The sequence below is a fragment of the Lissotriton helveticus genome, chromosome 8, assembly GCF_964261635.1.
Source record: "Lissotriton helveticus chromosome 8, aLisHel1.1, whole genome shotgun sequence".
In the NCBI taxonomy this organism is placed as follows: domain Eukaryota; kingdom Metazoa; phylum Chordata; class Amphibia; order Caudata; family Salamandridae; genus Lissotriton; species Lissotriton helveticus.
In genome coordinates, this window is record NC_136069.1 from 202,546,091 (window position 1) to 202,565,878 (window position 19,788).

Below are 19,788 nucleotides of genomic sequence, written 5' to 3' on the forward strand. Positions count from 1 at the left end.
ACCAGGAGTATGCAACCTGCTGTTGGATATGGTAATCCAGAGAAGGCGAGGAGTATGCAACCTGCTGTTGCATAGGTAATCCAGAGGAAACCAGGATTATGCAACCCCAGCTATTGAATAGGGTAATCCAGAGAAGGCCAGGGGTATACAGGCTCCCCCTGCTGTTGGATAGGGTAATCTAGAGTAGGCCATGAGTATACAGGCTCCCCCTACTGTTGATTAAGGTCATGTTATGTTATGTTATGTTATGGGATCTTGTATAGCGCGCGGCTGCCCCAGCAAAGGGGCGTCCCGGCGCTTGCAAAAAGGAGGGAAAGTAAGCAGCAGCAGAAGGAGATCATGGATTACACACCTAGAAGGTTTTGGCAGAAAAGGTGGGTTTTTATGGCCTTTCTGAACGACAGCAGGTCGTTAAATCCGCAAATTTGAGAAGGTAAAGCATTCCAGAGCCTGGCCTCGAGGTGCCGGAAGGAGCGGCCACCCATTCGGGCCAGCTTGAAACGGGAGACGACTACCAAGTTTTGGCCTTCCGAACGGAGGGCACGTCCGGGTGAGTATGCTGTTAAAAGAGGGCTCAGGATGGGTGTTGAGGTAGTTTTCAAGACCTTGAATGCGAGGCATAAGGTTTTAAAATCGATCCTCTTCTCCACCGGGAGCCAGTGAAGTTTAATGAGCGTGCTACTCACAGATTTACAACGAGGGAGGCCTGTCAGTACTCTAGCCGCTGCATTTTGGACTCGTTGAAGTCTGGATTTTTCGGCCTGGTTTGCTCCTATAAGAAGAGAGTTTGCGTAGTCCAGTCGTGAGAGGATAGCTGACTGGACTACTAGCTGACGTGTCTGGGGGTCGAAAAACTTTAGTATAGGCTTAAGGTTCCGAAGGATCCATAGCACGTTGCCGCCACCTTTTTTGTATGGTGGGTATAGTTGAGAGCAGAGTCTATCCAGACTCCCAGATTTTTCACCTGGCTTTTAGGCTCCGGTAAATTACCAAGTGCCTCTGGCCACCATCTGTCATCCCAGGCCGCCGTCTCTTTTCCCAGCAGTAAGACCTCAGTTTTGCCAGCATTAAGCTTTAAAAAGTTTGAGGTCATCCAGTTTGTGAGTTCAGTAAGGCCTTGTTTAAAAATCTGTGCACTCAGTCCGTCATCCTTACTCAATGTTACCACTAGCTGGGTGTCGTCAGCGTACAATACTAACGACAACCCCCATCTTTTTGCCACCTCAGCCAGTGGTTGGACATAAACATTAAATAAGGTTGGGCTGAGTGCAGACCCCTGCGGTACTCCTTGGCTGATAAGGCGCTCCTTTGACAGGACGGGGGGTGGAAACCCGAAAAGACCTGTCTGATAGAAATGCCTTAAACCAGTTTAGGCCTTGTCCCGATACTCCTGCCTCCTCCAGCCGGAATAGCAACACGTCGTGGGACACCGTGTCGAAGGCAGCACTGAGATCTAAGAGTATCAGTGCTGCAGTCTTACCAGAATCTAGAATGGACCGGAGATGTTCTGTGACACTTAAAAGTGCCGTCTCGGTGCTATGTCCTGCACGGAAGCCATGTTGGGAGTTATCTAAGATGGAATTAGATATAAGGAATTTAGTCAGAATGGTGTTGACATGGGATTCGGCTACTTGGGCTGGCCAGGGGAGCAGCGAGATGGGTCTGAAGTTCTCGGACAGAGAGGGGTCTAATGTGGGTTTTTAGATCGAGCGTCAGCGAAAGACCTATTGTCAGCCGTATTTGGGATGTAGACACGAGAGGGTGCACGAGCGCAGAGCGCAGATTTCACCTCGTGGGCGCGCACGGCGCCGTGCCCCTCTCGTGCCTCATTCCCATGCGCAAACACACTCACACAGCCACACTCACGCATGCGCACATACACAGCCACACGCATATACAGGCACACACACACTGCATACACACACGCAGACCCACGCGCACACAGAAAGACACACGCACAGACACATTCAAACACACACAGACACACGCGCGTACACCCCCCCCCCACTCACCGGGCTCTTTCGGCGTGTTCCGTGTCTCCTCTGCAGCGCTGGTCTTCACCCAGGCCCCAGTTCCGTGTCTCCTCCGCAGCGCTGGTCTTCACCCGGGCCCCAGTTCCGTGTCTCCTCCGCAGCGCTGGTCTTCCCCCGGGCCCCCTCCCGGGACCCGGGACTTTAGATGCCGCACTCCGCTTTGGCGCCGGGGCTCGGAGCGCGCATGCGCGGGCAGCCCCCGCCCTCTCACAACGAGCAGCTGACTTTTCCCAGAGAAGCTTGTTTTTTAAATTTCTGATACACAGAGCGCTCTCAGGATCAGCGTGAACACGTTTCCCCCGCAGTTTATTTAGTACTATATTTTTATGTTTTGTGCAGCACCTGCGTTTTTTATTTTGGTGATTTTTTTTCACTCTGAACTCGCATTATTTTTGTTTGACTAATTTCCGATTTAATTTGCCCGTCCTGCTCCTATTATACCTGTTTCACTACATTTCAAGTTTCGGATCAGTATTACTCGCGTTTCATTGTCTGAAAACAGTAATTTCTGTACGTTATTGCTACCTTAGTTCATCCAAATTACTTTCTGAGTTAATTCCAGGCTGAATAGAGCAAAACCATTGACCAACCACATTCATTCAAAGATGTATGGACTGGCATACCATTATGGGCTTCTTTGTGTTCTACTGGAACCTTGAACCACTGGGAAGGCCACAGGGTACGTGTTATAATCTTTCATTAATTTTTGGCTTCTCAATATTTGTCCTGAAAAAGCACCATTTCGTCTCTTGGACCGTTATTAGAGATAGCTGCACGGTTTCTTCCGACGTAACTCCAGAAAAATCCATAATTACATTTATGAATGCCTCTGTCACAACCCTACAGTTGTTCATAACAATTTGCTGTGCACATTATTAATGTTTACGTTTAGTTTTGAATGATCTGATAATATTCGGGTTCTTTTGTTGACTGGATGTCATTCACCTTTTTTTGAAAATTGGTATAGATAACTATATTGCTTTTTTTTGGCTTTCTTGGAAGCAGGAGACGAGTTGTTATCCTACTTTTGACATATTTCAGAATTTCAACACCGTTCTGTGCCTCATTATTCTGTATGAAAAAACGCCCTTCGGTAAGTTGGGCTTAAAGTCCGTTCAGGGGATGGCATCATTGGTACAGGGCCGGCCCGAGGCATGTGCAAACTGTGCACCTGCACAGGGCCGCCAAACCTGAGGGGCCGCCACGACGACCGACCGAGCCGAGGATCGGATCGGAAATTGGATCACTGGCGGCCCCCTGGCAGGATTTGGCGGCCTCCGGGCAATGGCAGCGACGGCGCGCGTGAGCGCTGTTGTTGTTTACAATAGTCAGTCATTGGTTTCACTTGAAGTTGCCCAGGCAGCCAGCCAGCAGTTGGGTCCCAGGGCCGTCAATCTTCAATCTTACCCCTATGACGATGTGACGGCCCTGGGACAGCCCCCGCGCGCTGTGCGCAATTTAGCCGCTCAGTGACGCGTCACGGTGCTGTGTGATCACGTCACGCTCCGCGGCGCCTCACTGGGAGAGTGCGTCAGTGAGCGGTGCGCGGGAATGACTGCATCACAGGACCTGAAGAAGATCTCGGCGCTGGGAGATGGAGCACTACTACTGCCTCCTGCAGGCGGCGGCCCTACTGGACCCCTCTCTGCAGAGTAAGTGCGGCGCCTCAGCGCCCGCCCGGGCTGCGGCAGCAGCGGCCCCTTCCTGCGAGGTGACCGCAGTGCCGCGTGCTGCACCTGAGCCTGTCCGGCCGCCTCACGCTGAGTTTACAGTTGGCTGCTGGTGCAGGCAGCAGGTCTTGGAAGTTTTGTTAACATGACGTGTGCCTTACGCTACAACATCCAACGTAGCGCAGAGAAAGTAACAAGTCACTGTGTTATAATTGTATGTATTAGCTTTTACCATCCATGACGAGGCTTTCAATGGCCTTACTACGCTACTCTCTGACCCCAACGATTAGTGGCAGGTTACGGGTCACCGCAATGAGCCTTGCGCTCTCAAGGAAGTAATTACGCATTTGCTTGTGGTTGTTTGAATTTCTTGGAGTTAGGTGTGATCATTGTATCTTCATTGCACTTACACCCCAGATGAGTCCCGGGAGAGCTTTTTCCAGTTGACAGAAAAATCCAGGGTTACTGGATTAATCTAATATTCATCATCAAACTTCGTTTCACACGCCGTCAAAGTTTGTAGCTTTTAGTCTTGCTCTTAAATGCATTACAATACATCTCGGTTATCGTGCGTCGACTTGTCACGGTCACATCGTCGTGAGATTCATTGAACAAATAAATTAACCGTCCTCGTCCTGTCACCCCGATCATCGATAGAGACACTAGAACACCTGTAGTGTCCGACTAGCCTCTTCCCCGAGAGTCCGACTACGAACCTTCAAATAACGCCGGTGAGAGACTGTGCTCACAAAATATATTTATAATGACTTGTATAATCGCCTGCCTGTCTTTCCAGTTGAGCTGCCTAGTAATGATATGATTTATGAGTGTTAATAACATCTGATGCGCAGCGTAGTCTAGTAGTCAATAGTACTGAATGGTTTGCCTCTGCGCCACATTATGTTCACGAGACACAACACGCGTGTGTAACTATGTGAGGTTGTATCTCTGCAATATGCGAACTATGTGCCTCTGTAGGGAATGATGTGCTCTTGCAAGATGCTACAATACGCCTGCATCCTTCTGAAATATTCTGAGTCCCAGAAAGTTCCCACGTGTGTTCTGTAGTTAAAGGTTCTGCAGCTTGCATGCTGCTATCAGGTGACTAGTTAAATGTATAATTGCGTGCCAGGGGCTACATATTTAATCCTTGCACCTGTAAGAGATCCAGGTAAAACGCAGGCTATTAACACCAATATTCTATTGTTTTCCTTTGTAAATTGGCATATCTGCGCTCCAGTAAGACGTTCTGAGTCTATGCATGATAGTAAATATTTGTGCATCTGACATTCTGCGCCCGCTAAAATGTTACAATGCGCATCGCTGTAAAACATTCAGTTATTACAAAGTGCCTTTCTAAAATGTTTTGCGCCCTCACCGGATGCTATGTGTGGTACACATCATTTATTGCCAACATGTGTTGCTGTCACAATAAACAAATACAAAATAAGACATAAACGATTAAGGCGCAATAAGTTGTCTGATGCCCCTATTAGGTTTTGATGATGTCAGTCCCGTTAAGTCGTTCACCACACCAGCAATATGTCATGTTCCGTTACTAAGTGATTTATTTCTTTGTAAGGTGGCTTGAACACACACCTTCTACGTTATGCAATACTTGTACGATACAAATAATGCTCTCCTTGAAGTGGTTTAGTGACTGCGCCGGTGGCTGGGCTGTTATAATACGTCACTAGCTACAGCGTGCAAATAAGCCACCTATGGGGGTCCGCTCCCGTGTACAAGTACTGTCAATAGAAGCTCCATCATCTAAACATAATGTTTGACCGTAGTTGTACACAAGAACTGAAGACTGGAGCGTATCTGACTGCCCGGTAAATTCGTATGCCAGGAGAGGTGCCATTATGCACTAGCCGGGGCCCCCACCTACGCTCCCTGCACAGGGCCACCATGAGCCTAGAGCCGGCCCTGTTTTGATTGATGGGGTCCATAACTAGACTGCAGGCCAGATGCAAAATAAATGTCTCAAATGTAAGAGATAAATTACTGAAATTGCGCAGACACCGTGGGTCCCAGCTGCTGTCACACAACTGTCAGCAAAATGACTCCTATGTTGCACAACATAAAAATGTTTTTGGTTGGCTGTGTTTGTATATTTTACATGATGCCGTACATGTCAGACTGAGGAAATTCAACTCATGCAAGAGAGCTCTCCTGCAAGCATTTCAGAAACTATGATGCTTTCAGTGAAATTCCCCAAATGTCTTGACACATCACAAGTTATCAAGACGACTCTACGTTGCTATCCACATACTGTACATTACTGTATCGACTCACGTTGGCACGTCTCTCGTCAAAGAAAGCAGAGCAACATTTTGTCATATTAAATTTGCTACTGCTGGAGATAAGTATTATTCCAAAGCAACATTTTTCATACTAAATTTGCTATTGTTGGAGACATGTACTATTCCAAGTACTTCCTGCAAATTGGCATTATGTCATCAATGTTTCTACATCCTTAGTTTTTCATATCATAAACCAGGCCTGTAAACAAGATTGAGATGAATCTTGGGACAAATCTTGGTCGAGTCTCAAGGTCTTGAAGCCGTAATGTAGTCCTGCTGGTCTCCTCCTGTTGATGGGCCTTTGTTTATGTTTGGAAGGGCCAACTAAGATGCAGCCAAGGCCCTCACATTGATTTCTGAAAGAGCAGTCTTTTAAAGAGTCTTCTGCAATGTTCTTCTAGAATGAGCAAACCTCGGCTCTCTCTTTCAGGATGTCATCATTGTCAGTCTTGGCTTGAGGACCGATTATGAGTTTGGTGGTCTTGGAGCGGGCCGCCACGCTGCTCCAGGGCTGCCAATCAGGACTGCCGGCTGCCATTTTACGAGTTTTTCTTGGTCTGGCGCTTTCAAATGCACCGATGTATACCTTAGAAAGGCACCGCCACCAGACCACCAGAACTCGTTCCAATGACATGGACTGTGACGCCCATGTAGTGCTGGAACTAGGGGGGGAATGCACCGCTGTAGGATCCCATTTGTTTCATGACCACCAGCAGTTTCATGGAGGAAGAACCTCTATGGCACCGCTGGCGGTCCTGAAACTGTAATGTGCATGGCAGTGCAGCAGGACCACCGGGGAAAATGGTTCCCTGGTGGTTGAGGCAGTGCAATGGCGGTCCGACTGCCAAAGTTGTAATGTGGCTCATAATCAAGCCCTTGATGTCTTGTGGATTTCAAAATGTATTTTTGCACCACTTGAATGGAGCAAATGCATTTTGTGAATCAGATTCATTGTGAGGGCTTAACGTCATGGGGTGAGGAATCATGCCTATGTGCATTGTGCATGTATGTTTGTGCAAGGGTATGTGGGCTAACGTATTGTGGTTCACACCTTTAGTGAATGGATCATGTTGCACAACTGTGCACTAGTATCCCACCCCTGCCTCATTCTGGTGGCAGTGCATCGATCCTAGAAATTAAACATCGGCTTTTGCATAGCTACAGATGCACCAGCAAAATATCAATGAAAATTCAAGCAGTTACTTGAATTTAAAGTAATAAGACGACGATTTGCTGAACAATGATAGTGCTGTTAACTGACCTGGCGTGTGCAGCTATTTGCCTTACCAAAACATCTGTGGAGTGGAAATAAGTTGCTTCCATTGGCATTTCAGGAAATGACAGGATGAAGAGAAAACCACATCGATTTAATGCACCAGAGTCACACTGGAGGTTTCTGAATGCTAAGTCAGCTTTGGAGAACATACCTAGTGGAACAGCTGGGTATTGGAGTGATTCGGAGATATCTAAGGCTTTAACGTACATGGCATTGATGCTGTAAAATACTGAAGCTCAACAATAACTGCCTTTGAAATCAAAGGGATAATTTAGAGTTTGGAGGAGCGGATGCACCTCCACCCGCCTGGTCAAAGTCGAGGTGGGTGACTGCCATCGAAGACAAGATAGTCCGAAGCAGAGAAATCAAACTATTACCTCTGATGCATACGAAGGAAACTCCATTGCCACCAGGGCTATTATTTTGTCGTTTTCCCGAAACAAACTGTTGCTCTTGAAGTTTATTCTTGAAAATGAATGCCGAATGAGCTCAACAAATATATTGCACACTCAGCAAAATTTTCAACCTTAGAGCAATGGTTGCACCAGCTTCCGGTCTGAAGTCTTGGAGATCCTCTCCGGGGAGGCAGGAATGTCTAAGGGCCTGATTAGGGGTTCAGTGGTCCATAGCACTGCCGAACCCATGGTGACGATGTGGCACCTGCCGCAGCGGCAGTCTGACTGCCGTATTTTGAGTTTGGCGGTCAGATGACCACAGGACTGCCGCAACCATGGGGATCATGGATCCCGTGTAGGAGGTGCAGCGGTCAGAGACCGCAAGATTCTGGCAGTGCCAATGTGGCTCAGTCAAGCATATTACGAGTTGTCCACGAGACCCTTTCCATGGCGGCGAACCCTGCCATGAAAAGGGTGGCAGTGAGGCAGCTACCCTCTGTGCACAAGGGTGCATGCAGGGAAGGCACGTGTTGTGCCCCCCTGCATGTTTGCACCCCCAAGATCCTGCACAGGTACGTGGTGTGGTGCTCTCACAGCACTTCCTTTCTATGGCTCTATTTTGAGCCCTAGAAAGGCACCACCGTGGGCCTGTTGCTGCAGGACTGGACGCCAGGATTACAACTCATAATGCAGTAGGTGGACTGACTACGGGTTTGGGGGTCTTGGTGTGGGGCACTGGTGTGGTGACCCGCTCCACAATTGCCAAACTTGTAATCAGGCGCTTAATCTTTATGGGAGGTCTTTCGCCGTGGTAGCAGAGGTCATAACTACCGCTGGCTGGCAGGATGGTGGGACCTCTAAATGAAGGCCAGATCTACTGAGAACAACTGCAGTGGAAAGATACCCAATATTCCAGAATATATAGTACAAAACCTGCTGCAGTTTTGTACTGCATTTCTGCATTGAATGACAAACATGTTCCTAATCTGTTAGGAACATTTTGTTTTTACACCATGAGGTACAACATTGCACTATTGCTTGTTTTGCACTAAACATGAATATTGGTCTGGGTAAATTTACAAATGATGAAATACCAGTACTTCTCCAGAACATTTATCGACTCCTCTGCCAACACCTCTATTCATACTGCTTGTTATTTTGTCTGGGTTTTAGCCAATTCACCCTTTAGCATTTCTTGTAATTCAATGAGGAAATTTGCAATCTCAGTTGGATCGGTATTAACTTTCTTTAATTATTGGATTCCTTCACTTCCTTTTTATTCCAACAAGGGGATGTTTGTAAGTGCAGAGTTAGACCTTAGGGTTCAGTGAGCAGATTGAAGAGGGATCCTTAGTGTACGAAGCCAACAATAGCAAAGATGTTTGTTTAAATATTATTTTTAAGAAAAGAATTGTAAGTGTTGCAATCATGGTTGCATTGTCAAGTACTTACAAGCGCTGCTATACAAAATCTTGAGCAATGCAAAGGCTGCGTCTTTCGTGACATACAAGAATGTTATTTTGCTACAACATCTCAGGGAGAAAATAACTGCCTTCTGCAGGTTGCAAGTTTGAACTCTGGTGACGTTCACTTAGCCTTTCACCATTCCTTCCTTTACTTTTAATGCTCTCAGCTAAGTAGCCTTTAGCAACAACAAAAAAGAAAAATGCATATATACAAATATACAGTCATACATTTAAGAAAACGTAACACACGATATGCATAGTGGAGAGTTTAATGGAAGTTTGTAAGGGGAGGACAAAAACGTAAAGTTTGTAATTGTTACAGTTACATTCGGTTCGAAGATGTAGGACAATTTTTGCTAACTTCATTACAGATGTTCTTCTTAGAACCTGCCAGAGGGCTTTACAGAACAGGCATAGAAACAACAGAGATGCAGCGAAATACTAGTGAATGTTTAGAGATTGACAGATGGGGGACAGCTGCCAAAAATAAGCGATTTCACATTCGCCCTATTTAGACCATACACAGGAGTATACACTCTAAATAGGGTGGGCGTGAGATCTATCTGTTTTTGGTCTATCCCCTGAATCTGCCAAAATGTATATAGCCCCTGTAAGAAATTGGGTTGTTGGTTGAACAGGGCGTGAGCTCTGGTCAAGCAGCAACCACAATCCTTGTCATGGTGAGGCACAAGCAAACCTCAAATTAACCTATGCTCCACCCCTGATAGCTGGGCACAGAGCAGTCAGGCTTAACTTAGAGGTGATGTGTTAACTATTTGCGCAACACCTCAAACCGTAAAACATTGAAAACACCACACAAAAAGGATCCTACACCAAGCTGGAAATATAGAGTAGATTTAATAAATAAAACAAGACCAAAATGACAAAAATCCAAACAGTATAACGAGTTAGGAATTTTTCAAGAATAAAATTTAAAATAATGCCTAAAAGCACAAAGCGCCAACCGCTGCCATCTGCTTGTGCTGGACCGGGTAAAAGACAAAAGTTAAGGCCTACTGTGGTGGAGCACAGGTCGGATGCAGTCCCATGTTAGTCCCTCTGTAGGTTTACCTTCTCAAGTTTTGTGCCAAAAGTCCCGTCTGCGTTGGACAGGGCCCCGAGGAGCAGGAAGAGCGTTGTGGGAGACTGTAGGCGTGGCATACAGAGCAGGTCAGTAAATACCAACAAGAGAGGGAGGGCATGAGTTGACACTCCTATACCCCAATCAATTATAAATTAACAACAAAGGAGTGACTATGAAAAAAAGTTGCTATCAAACTTAGATAGTGAGGTGTGATATATTTCTCTCTGTACTGCAAATGCTCACACACGTGAATGTACAAACGTGGAATCTCTCTATCTCCCTAAGAATGCCCAACAGGTTTTCCACTAAGGGTGAAACCTAACGTGTATCGTGATCACCCAGTTTTAGAAGAAGGAAAAACCTTACTTTTTAGAAGGACCCTCACTCACCACTAGTTGGTGACATGCTTCATCATTGGGTCCCCGCTGGGGTGACCGAATGTCCCCCCAGCGTGCTACAACGCCTGATTACAGCGGAGCAGGATGTGGTGAGTGTAACAGTGCCCAAATTAGGAGGTGACTATAAGTGAGTGTTCAAGTGTATTAAAAAATGCAAAAGTTGTGCCTTTACAAAAATCTTTAATAATGGCCAACCTGCATTGGATAAAAACAAAGTGAACGGACTACCCAAGGTTCTGAGTTAAGGAACCGGAGTCCTAGTAAGTATCAAAAGTTGGTCAACATGTTTCTGCTGCTTATGTTGCAATTTGCTCAGCATTCCTCAGGACCTACACAAAAGTCCTCCGGTTGTGTGCGCGCGCTAAGGCGTACCCTACCGGGAGGCTCAAAATGTGAAAAATATATATATGGAATAAAATACCGGATAGTGTCCGTAGTTACCCACTACAATTTGTAGGGATACGCCAAAAACCTGTAGGGGAAAGAGAGACAAACAAAAACACACATGAGGGAACTTAATAAATACGTTCTTTGGTCAAATGCGTTAGTTATTACTGGTCTTTGAACATTTAGGAATGTATACTTGACATCCGACCGACTGCAAGGTGCTTGCCCTAATTACGGGGTAATTTACACCTATGTCAGCCTGACTTACCCGGCCTTCAAAGAGGACCGGCATCACGTAATTGCTCAGCTACTTAATTCATTGTAAAGTTTAGCAAGCAATGTACTCATCGATTCGTGATTGTCTATCGGTAGGTTTATGCAGTATGTATAGAATTTCGTCATGCATATACGGGTAGGATCAAACACCGGAACAATCAGGAAACTCTCCTCTTAGTAAGGGAGAAATGCGATGTAATAGCAACACTCGTAAATGCTAATAAACTCACTTCACTCGAGGCATGCTCACGCCCCTTCGGTTAAGACAGCGCGGGACTCTTTCACGCGGTGTCTATCTGTTGGCAGAGCAAAGCAAAAATGGTCAGCACGCGAAAGGTAATAAAGGACCCGTGCTCAAGATGGAAGAGAGTGAGCAGAAAAGACTTACTTCGGCACGCGCGACTCCCCGCTGTGTACCTGCTCTCTCGGCTGCTGTCTTCCGGGAATGCCGGAGTGAGGGAGGGATCGGTATATGTATTGTGGTGGCGTGATTGGCCAGACATGATCACATGGGCAGGGTGACGTGACAGGATCACCGCAGCGCCCACTGCCTTAAAGCTGTACACACGGGAAAATTTGACTGCAATGTGAGGGTTCGAATCCCGGTGCGATATCAACACGAGCAAGGTTTACTGAAGGGAATTATACCAGAATACGTGTACTAACCCCACTGAAGGAGTAAATAACATTTAGTATAATTCAAACCCTGTCTGGATACGATCTAAACAACTGCAAGGCCACCTGCAATTGCTCACGCATAAGACGTGGGACAAACATATGGATAAGATGTGGACCATCAATTCGGTCGAAAAAGGCAGATGTAACTGGCCATAAGTCTGATGGTGATAAACCTGCTATTAGAACAAGTTCTTAAATCAGTGCTGGTACAGGCAATACAAAAGGTATATATATATAAATAAATATATACATATACAGAAAGAAAATGAGTATATAACCCGGGTGGATACACAAGTATGGGTGAATAGTATCAGTCTTGCAGTTGCTGAAGAAATGTTATGGATCAGTACCCGGGAAGATACTCATGAGCAGATTACTGAAAAGGGGGGCATAGCATCAAGTCATACGGAGGCAGAAAAAAATATCTATCTTCTTAACACACTGCCCCATGGTATGTCATCATTGAGGCCAGTTTTGTTGGTGCCAAGACGGTACACCCAGCGTTGTTCCTTCTCGAACAGTGAGGACTCTGAACAACTTTCCAGGTGCTCCAAAACTGTCCACACTAGATCATTAGGTGTATGATTTAGTTGTAAGAAGTGAGATGTCAATTTTGTTGTTGATTTCTTACAACGTATGTTACTGCGATGTTCGCATATCCTAATTTTGATGCGTCTAGATGTCATCCCCACGTACTGTAGACTACATCTACAAGTGATCAGGTACACAACATTGGAGGTGTTGCAATTAGTGTGGCTGCGTGGTTCCCATCGTGTGCCGTCTGTTAGGTCCAGAAATTTTGTGTGTGAAGTAAGATGGCAGATATTGCAATTACCACACGGGTGGTGTCCTGTGACTGGCGGTAAACCCCAAGCATTAAGAACACTCGGTGCTAGGTTGTTGGTTTTCCCTTCCCTTGGTCGCGTATGGACCAAGGAGTCTTTAAGACTTGTAGCCCTTTTATATGAAAAAAGAGGCTTCTGACAGTGCGTCTTGTTGCTGGTGATGATTCTCCAATTTTTGGAGATACATTTGCTCACTGCATTTGATAGTGACTTAAAAGTTGTCACACACGTTAAGGAGATCTCACCACTTTCTGTTGGGCAATGGTCTTCCAACAAAACCTCCCTTTGTTGATTTCTAGCCCTCTTTTGGCTCTTGTTTATTATCCCCTTGGGGTACCCTCTGTCTTCCAGTTTGGAGGTCAATGCATTTGCTTGCTGTTTGTAGTCGGAAAGGTTGCTGCAATTTCGTCGTATCCTGAGATACTGCCCATACGGGAGATTCTCCCGTAGGGCCCGGGGGTGATAACTGGTGAAATGTAGTAAATTGTTTTTTGCAGTCGGCTTATAAAAAGTCATGGTCTCAAGCCGGTTGCCTTCCCTCCTGATGCTGACATCCAGAAAAGTTAGTTTCTCACGGGAGTGTTCATGGGTGAATCTCAGATGGTCATCGCAAGTATTGACCCAAGTAAAAAAGTCAAATAGAGTGGACTCATCACCTTGCCAAATCCTAAACACGTCGTCTATGTAGCGTCGCCATACGGCGATGTTCTTGCCGTATTGGTTCGTGGGACTTAGGATGTGTTTGGACTCAAAATCAAACACATAGAGACCCGCCACCGACGGGACAAATGTACTGCCCATTGAGGTCCCTGTTGCTTGCAGATAGATCTTCCCATCGTGTTCAAAAAAATTGCTTTTCAAGGCAAGGGTGGCGCAGTCAACTACGAAGGCACGGGTAGTGTTAAAATTCCAAACCACCCGGTCCATTGCTTCCTTCACCACCTTAATGGTCTCATCCTGCGGAATGCAGGTATATAAGCTCTCGATGTCCATCGAGACAAGGAAACACTGATCGTTAGGTAAGGTGATTGTGCTGAGCAAGAAGAGGAAACTCTTCGTGTCCTTGAGATAGGTACTGGTGGATTGTACAATGGGTCTTAGAAAAAAAATCACAATATTTTGAAAGGGGCTCAAGGAGTGAGCCCAGTCCGGAGACGATCGGTCTTCCGGGGGGAGGTAGCACATTCTTATGTGTTTTAGGTAGTACGTAGAAGTACGGAACTCGTCCCTCCGAAGTTGTCAAAAAGTCTGCCTCCTTCTTTGTGATGCAGCCATCTCTTTCTGCAGTTGACACAAGTTCACAGATCTCGTCTCTCAGATCATCTGTTGGGTCCACTTCTAGAGGGATGTAGTTGACGACATTGCTCAATAGTCGTCGACACTCAATATCATAATCTCTTTTGTTGAGAATCACGATACCGCCCCCTTTATCCGCACTCTTTATGATGATATCCCTGTTCTTTTTTAAGGATTGAATGGCCTTAAATTCATCTGCGGTTAAGTTCTTGAAAGGGGTGGGTTCTTGCAACTGTTCCACTTCCTTAAACACAGCCTGTTCAAAGGCCAGAATTTCTGGTGTGACTGGGTGTGGGGGAGGTGTGAAGGTCGATTTCAGTTTGAAATCAGTGTCGCTTTCAATCCCTTCTGCTTGATCTTGCTCTGTAGATTCAAAGAAGTTCTTTAAACGTAGTTTCCTGAAAAATTGGCTCAACTCACAATGGAGTTTGAAGCGATCAAGCCGGGGGTAGGAATAAAACCTAATCCTTTTTCCAAAACATCTGTTTCTTTTTGCGAAAGGCTGTGGGAGGATAAATTAACAACTAGGGTTTCGCGTTGCTGGGACCTGGTCTCTGGTCCCCTGTTGTCATGTTGGTGAAATCCCCTGTGCCCTCTGGCATGTCCCAGTGTACTTGGTTGGTTCCTTTCTGCCTCCCCCGGTTTCCCCGCCTGCCTCTGTCCTGAAAAGGATGTATCCTTGAGGGTTGACATGTGGGTATGGCATAAAGTGTGGGTTCCAGCCCATCATAGGAGGAAATGGTGCCTGAAAAAGATTGGGATGATATGGACCCATTGCTTGTTGGGGGAATGGTGCTGTCCAGCCTGGAGGGTGAAACTCATTTGGAAACTGTTGTTGACCTCGCCCTCTCCCTTTACCTCTGCCCCTTCCTCTAGACCTCCTCCCGGTGCTCTCAGTGCTAGACCCACTGGTGTTGGAATCTGCTGAAGTGTCAGAATTATATCCTGCACTTGTAGAAGGGGTGAAATCAGGAGTGGAGTAGGGATAGACTTTGGCATAAGACCATCTCTTTAGATCTTTCTGTAGCTTCTGTGATTTGTATTGGGCCAAATTCTCTTTAAACTCGTTCTGCTCTTTGTTGAGCTCGCCGAGTCTCTTCTTGTACCCCGTGATGGTGGTTTTAAAATGGGCTTCTGTGGTCTGTATTTCCACCATCAGGGCTTCTGAAAGGCGTAGTGCAGTTTTTATAATTAGGATGCCCCAGTCCCGCGTGCAGTGCCACGCAATCTGCGCCCACTCCTTGCGAAAAACTGCATCCTCAAGGAATATTCTGGGATCATTCGTTACTAGCAGCCCCTTCTGTGCTGCATTGTTATTCAAATATTCTTTGATCATGGTTCCATGTAGTATGGCCCTGATCCTGCTACGCTTAAGTTCACCTAGCTTTTCCCAGTCTGCGAGATGGCGTGCGCGAGTAGTGGGTCAGAAAAGAGGGAATCATCCCCTAGTATTGCATCTGCATCCTCCCTAGTGAAGGAAAGACCCTGATCCTCCTTATTCTAACAAAAAATCTATACCACTGTAGCAAAATAATTATTGCAAAGAAAGCTAATTAGTAGTCTCACAGCTGCACGCTGCTCAAAACAGTAAATACCAACAAGAGAGGGAGGGCATGAGTCGACACTCCTATACCCGAATCAATTATAAATTAACAACAAAGGAGTGACTATGAAAAAAAGTTGCTATCAAACTTAGATAGTGAGGTGTGATATATTTCTCTCTGTACTGCAAATGTGATCAATGTGATCAATGCTCACACACGTGCATGTACAAAAGTGGAATCTCTCTATCTCCCTAAGAATGCCCAACAGGTTTTCCACTAAGGGTGAAACCTAACGTGTATCGTGATCACCCAGTGTTAGAAGAAGGAAAAACCTTACTTTTTAGAAGGACCCTCACTCACCACTAGTTGGTGACATGCTTCATCATTGGGTCCCCGCTGGGGTGACTGAATGTCCCCCCAGCGTGCTACAACGCCTGATTACAGCGGAGCAGGATGTGGTGAGTGTAACAGTGCCCAAATTAGGAGGTGACTATAAGTGAGTGTTCAAGTGTATTAAAAAATGCAAAAGTTGTGCCTTTACAAAAATCTTTAATAATGGCCAACCTGCATTGGATAAAAACAAAGTGAACGGACTACCCAAGGTTCTGAGTTAAGGAACGGGAGTCCTAGTAAGTATCAAAAGTTGGTCAACATGTTTCTGCTGCTGATGTTGCAATTTGCTCAGCATTCGTCAGGACCTACACAAAAGTCCTCCGGTGGTGTGCGCGCGCTAAGGCGTACCCTCCCGGGAGGCTCAAAATGTGAAAAATATATATATGGAATAAAATACCGGATAGTGTCCGTAGTTACCCACTACAATTTTTAGGGATGCGACAAAAACCTGTAGGGGAAAGAGAGACAAACAAAAACACACATGAGGGAACTTAATAAATAAGTTCTTTGGTCAAATGCGTTAGTTATTACTGGTCTTTGAACATTTCAGGATGTAGCGGAATGTATACTTGACATCCGACCGACTGCAAGGTGCTTGCCCTAATTACGGGGTAATTTACACCTATGTCAGCCTTCAAAGAGGACCGGCATCACGTAATTGCTCAGCTACTTAATTCATTGTAAAGTTTAGCAAGCAATGTACTCATCGATTCGTGATTGTCTATCGGTAGGTTTATGCAGTGACCAGAGTGACTATGAAAAAAAGTTGCTATCAAACTTAGATAGTGAGGTGTGATATATTTCTCTCTCTACTGCAAATGTGATCAATGCTCACACACGTGCATGTACAAAAGTGGAATCTCTCTATCTCCCTAAGAATGCCCAACAGGTTTTCCACTAAGGGTGAAACCTAACGTGTATCGTGATCACCCAGTGTTAGAAGAAGGAAAAACCTTACTTTTTAGAAGGATCCTCACTCACCACTAGTTGGTGACATGCTTCATCATTGGGTCCCTGCTGGGGTGACCGAATGTCCCCCCAGCGTGCTACGACGCCTGATTACAGCGGAGCAGGATGTGGTGAGTGTAACAGTGCCCAAATTAGGAGGTGACTATAAGTGAGTGTTCAAGTGTATTAAAAAATGCAAAAGTTGTGCCTTTACAAAAATCTTTAATAATGGCCAACCTGCATTGGATAAAAACAAAGTGAACGGACTACCCAAGGTTCTGAGTTAAGGAACCGGAGTCCTAGTAAGTATCAAAAGTTGGTCAACATGTTTCTGCTGCTTATGTTGCAATTTGTTCAGCATTCGTCAGGACCTACACAAAAGTCCTCCGGTGGTGTGCGCGCGCTAAGGCGTACCCTCCCGGGAGGCTCAAAATGTGAAAAATATATATATGGAATAAAATACCGGATAGTGTCCGTAGTTACCCACTACAATTTGTAGGGATACGCCAAAAACCTGTAGGGGAAAGAGAGACAAACAAAAACACACATGAGGGAACTTAATAAATAAGTTCTTTGGTCAAATCCGTTAGTTATTACTGGTCTTTGAACATTTCAGGATGTAGCGGAATGTATACTTGACATCCGACCGACTGCAAGGTGCTTGCCCTAATTACGGGGTAATTTACACCTATGTCAGCCTGACTTACCCGGCCTTCAAAGAGGACCGGCATCACGTAATTGCTCAGCTACTTAATTCATTGTAAAGTTTAGCAAGCAATGTTCTCATCGATTCGTGATTGTCTATCGGTAGGTTTATGCAGTATGTATAGATTTTCGTCATGCATGTACGGGTAGGATCAAAAACCAGAACAACCAGGAAACTCTCCTCTTAGTAAGGGAGAAATGCGATGTAATAGCAACACTCATAAATGCTAATAAACTCACTTCATTCGAGGCATGCTCACGCCCCTTCGGTTAAGACAGCGCGGGACTCTTTCACGCGGTGTCTATCTGTTGGCAGAGGAAAGCAAAAATGGTCAGCACGCGAAAGGTAATAAAGGACCCGTGCTCAAGATGGAAGAGAGTGAGCAGAAAAGACTTACTTCGGCACCCGCGACTCCCCGCTGTGTACCTGCTCTCTCGGCTGCTGTCTTCCGGGAATGCCGGAGTGAGGGAGGGATCGGTATATTTATTGTGGTGGCGTGATTGGCCAGACATGATCACATGGGCAGGGTGACGTGACACGATCACCGCCGCGCCCACTGCCTTAAAGCTGTACACACGGGAAAATTTGACTGCAATGTGAGGGTTCGAATCCCGGTGCGATATCAACACGAGCAAGGTTTATCGAAGGGAATTATACCAGAATACGTGTACTAACCCCACTGAAGGAGTAAATAACATTTAGTATAATTCAAACCCTGTCTGGATACGATCTAAACAACTGCAAGGCCACCTGCAATTGCTCACGCATAAGACGTGGGACAAACATATGGATAAGATGTGGACCATCAATTCGGTTGAAAAAGGCAGATGTAACTGGCCATAAGTCTGATGGTGATAAACCTGCTATTAGAACAAGTTCTTAAATCAGTGCTGGGACAGGCAATACAAAAGGTGTATATATATATAAATAAATATTTACATATACAGAAAGAAAATGAGTATATAACCCGGGTGGATACACAAGTATGGGTGAATAGTATCAGTCTTGCAGTTGCAGAAGAAATGTTATGTATCAGTACCCGGGAAGATACTCATGAGCAGATTACTGAAAAGAGGGGCATAGCATCAAGTCATACGGAGGCAGAAAAAATATCTATCTTCTTAACACACTGCCCCATGGTATGTCATCATTGAGGCCAGTTTTGTTGGTGCCAAGATGGTACACCCAGCGTTGTTCCTTCTCGAACAGTGAGGACTCTGAACAACTTTCCAGGTGCTCCAAAACTTTATTTATTCCTTCCCACCCGGCTTTATAGCTTCAAACTCCATTGTGAGTTGAGCCAATTTTTCAGGAAACTACGTTTAAAGAACTTCTTTGAATCTACAGAGCAAGATCAAGCAGAAGGGATTGAAAGTGACACTGATTTCAAACTGAAATCGACCTTCACACCTCCCCCACACACAGTCACACCAGAAATTCTGGTATCGAGTATGATACAGCCAGCCAGCCGGGACCTTTTGCACAGTTCTGGTCCTGAAGAAAGCTGGATACCCCCCGGGACTACAGGGGGACCGCAGATAGATTTTACCACAGAGGAATCATCAAAACCAAGTAAGGCCTTGTGAATTACCCAAAGCTGCATCTCCTGTGAACTTATCATACTCGATACAGCTCACGGCAGCAACTTTTACTTTTACTTTTAATTCCAGATTGGATACAGGATGAGCCTCTTCCCCATGCGTCGATTTCTGCTGTATCTCTAATAGCATTGTAAATATTGGTGTACTTTTTACCTAGCTCATCCTTAATAGCAGTGTAAATATTGGTGTACCTTTCTACCAAGCTTTTAATAACTTTCACTAGTCATGTAAGAGCACACTGCACCCTTTGCGGTATTTTCACCACCGAATTCGGGCTTTGCTTGGACGTGCATATAGACCACTAATATGCATGAGTTCAATAAACTGCACGCAGCGCGCCACGGACCGTAGGGTTCCCCCCATTGGCCCACCAGCACGCACCAGTGCCACAAGCATTACTGTAAACATCAGCACGTAGCGCGCCCTGGCCTTCGCACAGTGCAGCCATGCTCCTCTGTATATATCTGCACGATACGCGCCGTTGCC

The 19,788-nt window shown here is 45.7% G+C and overlaps 1 long non-coding RNA gene across 1 annotated transcript in view; it reads left to right on the forward strand.

Moving 5' to 3' along the window:
• Positions 1-3,579: 3,579 nt before the first annotated feature.
• LOC144771546 (uncharacterized) overlaps positions 3,580-19,788 on the forward strand; it is a 71,910-nt gene continuing 55,701 nt past the window's right edge. Inside the window, exon 1 of the long non-coding RNA XR_013599338.1 lies at positions 3,580-3,685. This is a non-coding gene — a long non-coding RNA (uncharacterized LOC144771546). The remainder of the gene's footprint in view (positions 3,686-19,788) is intronic.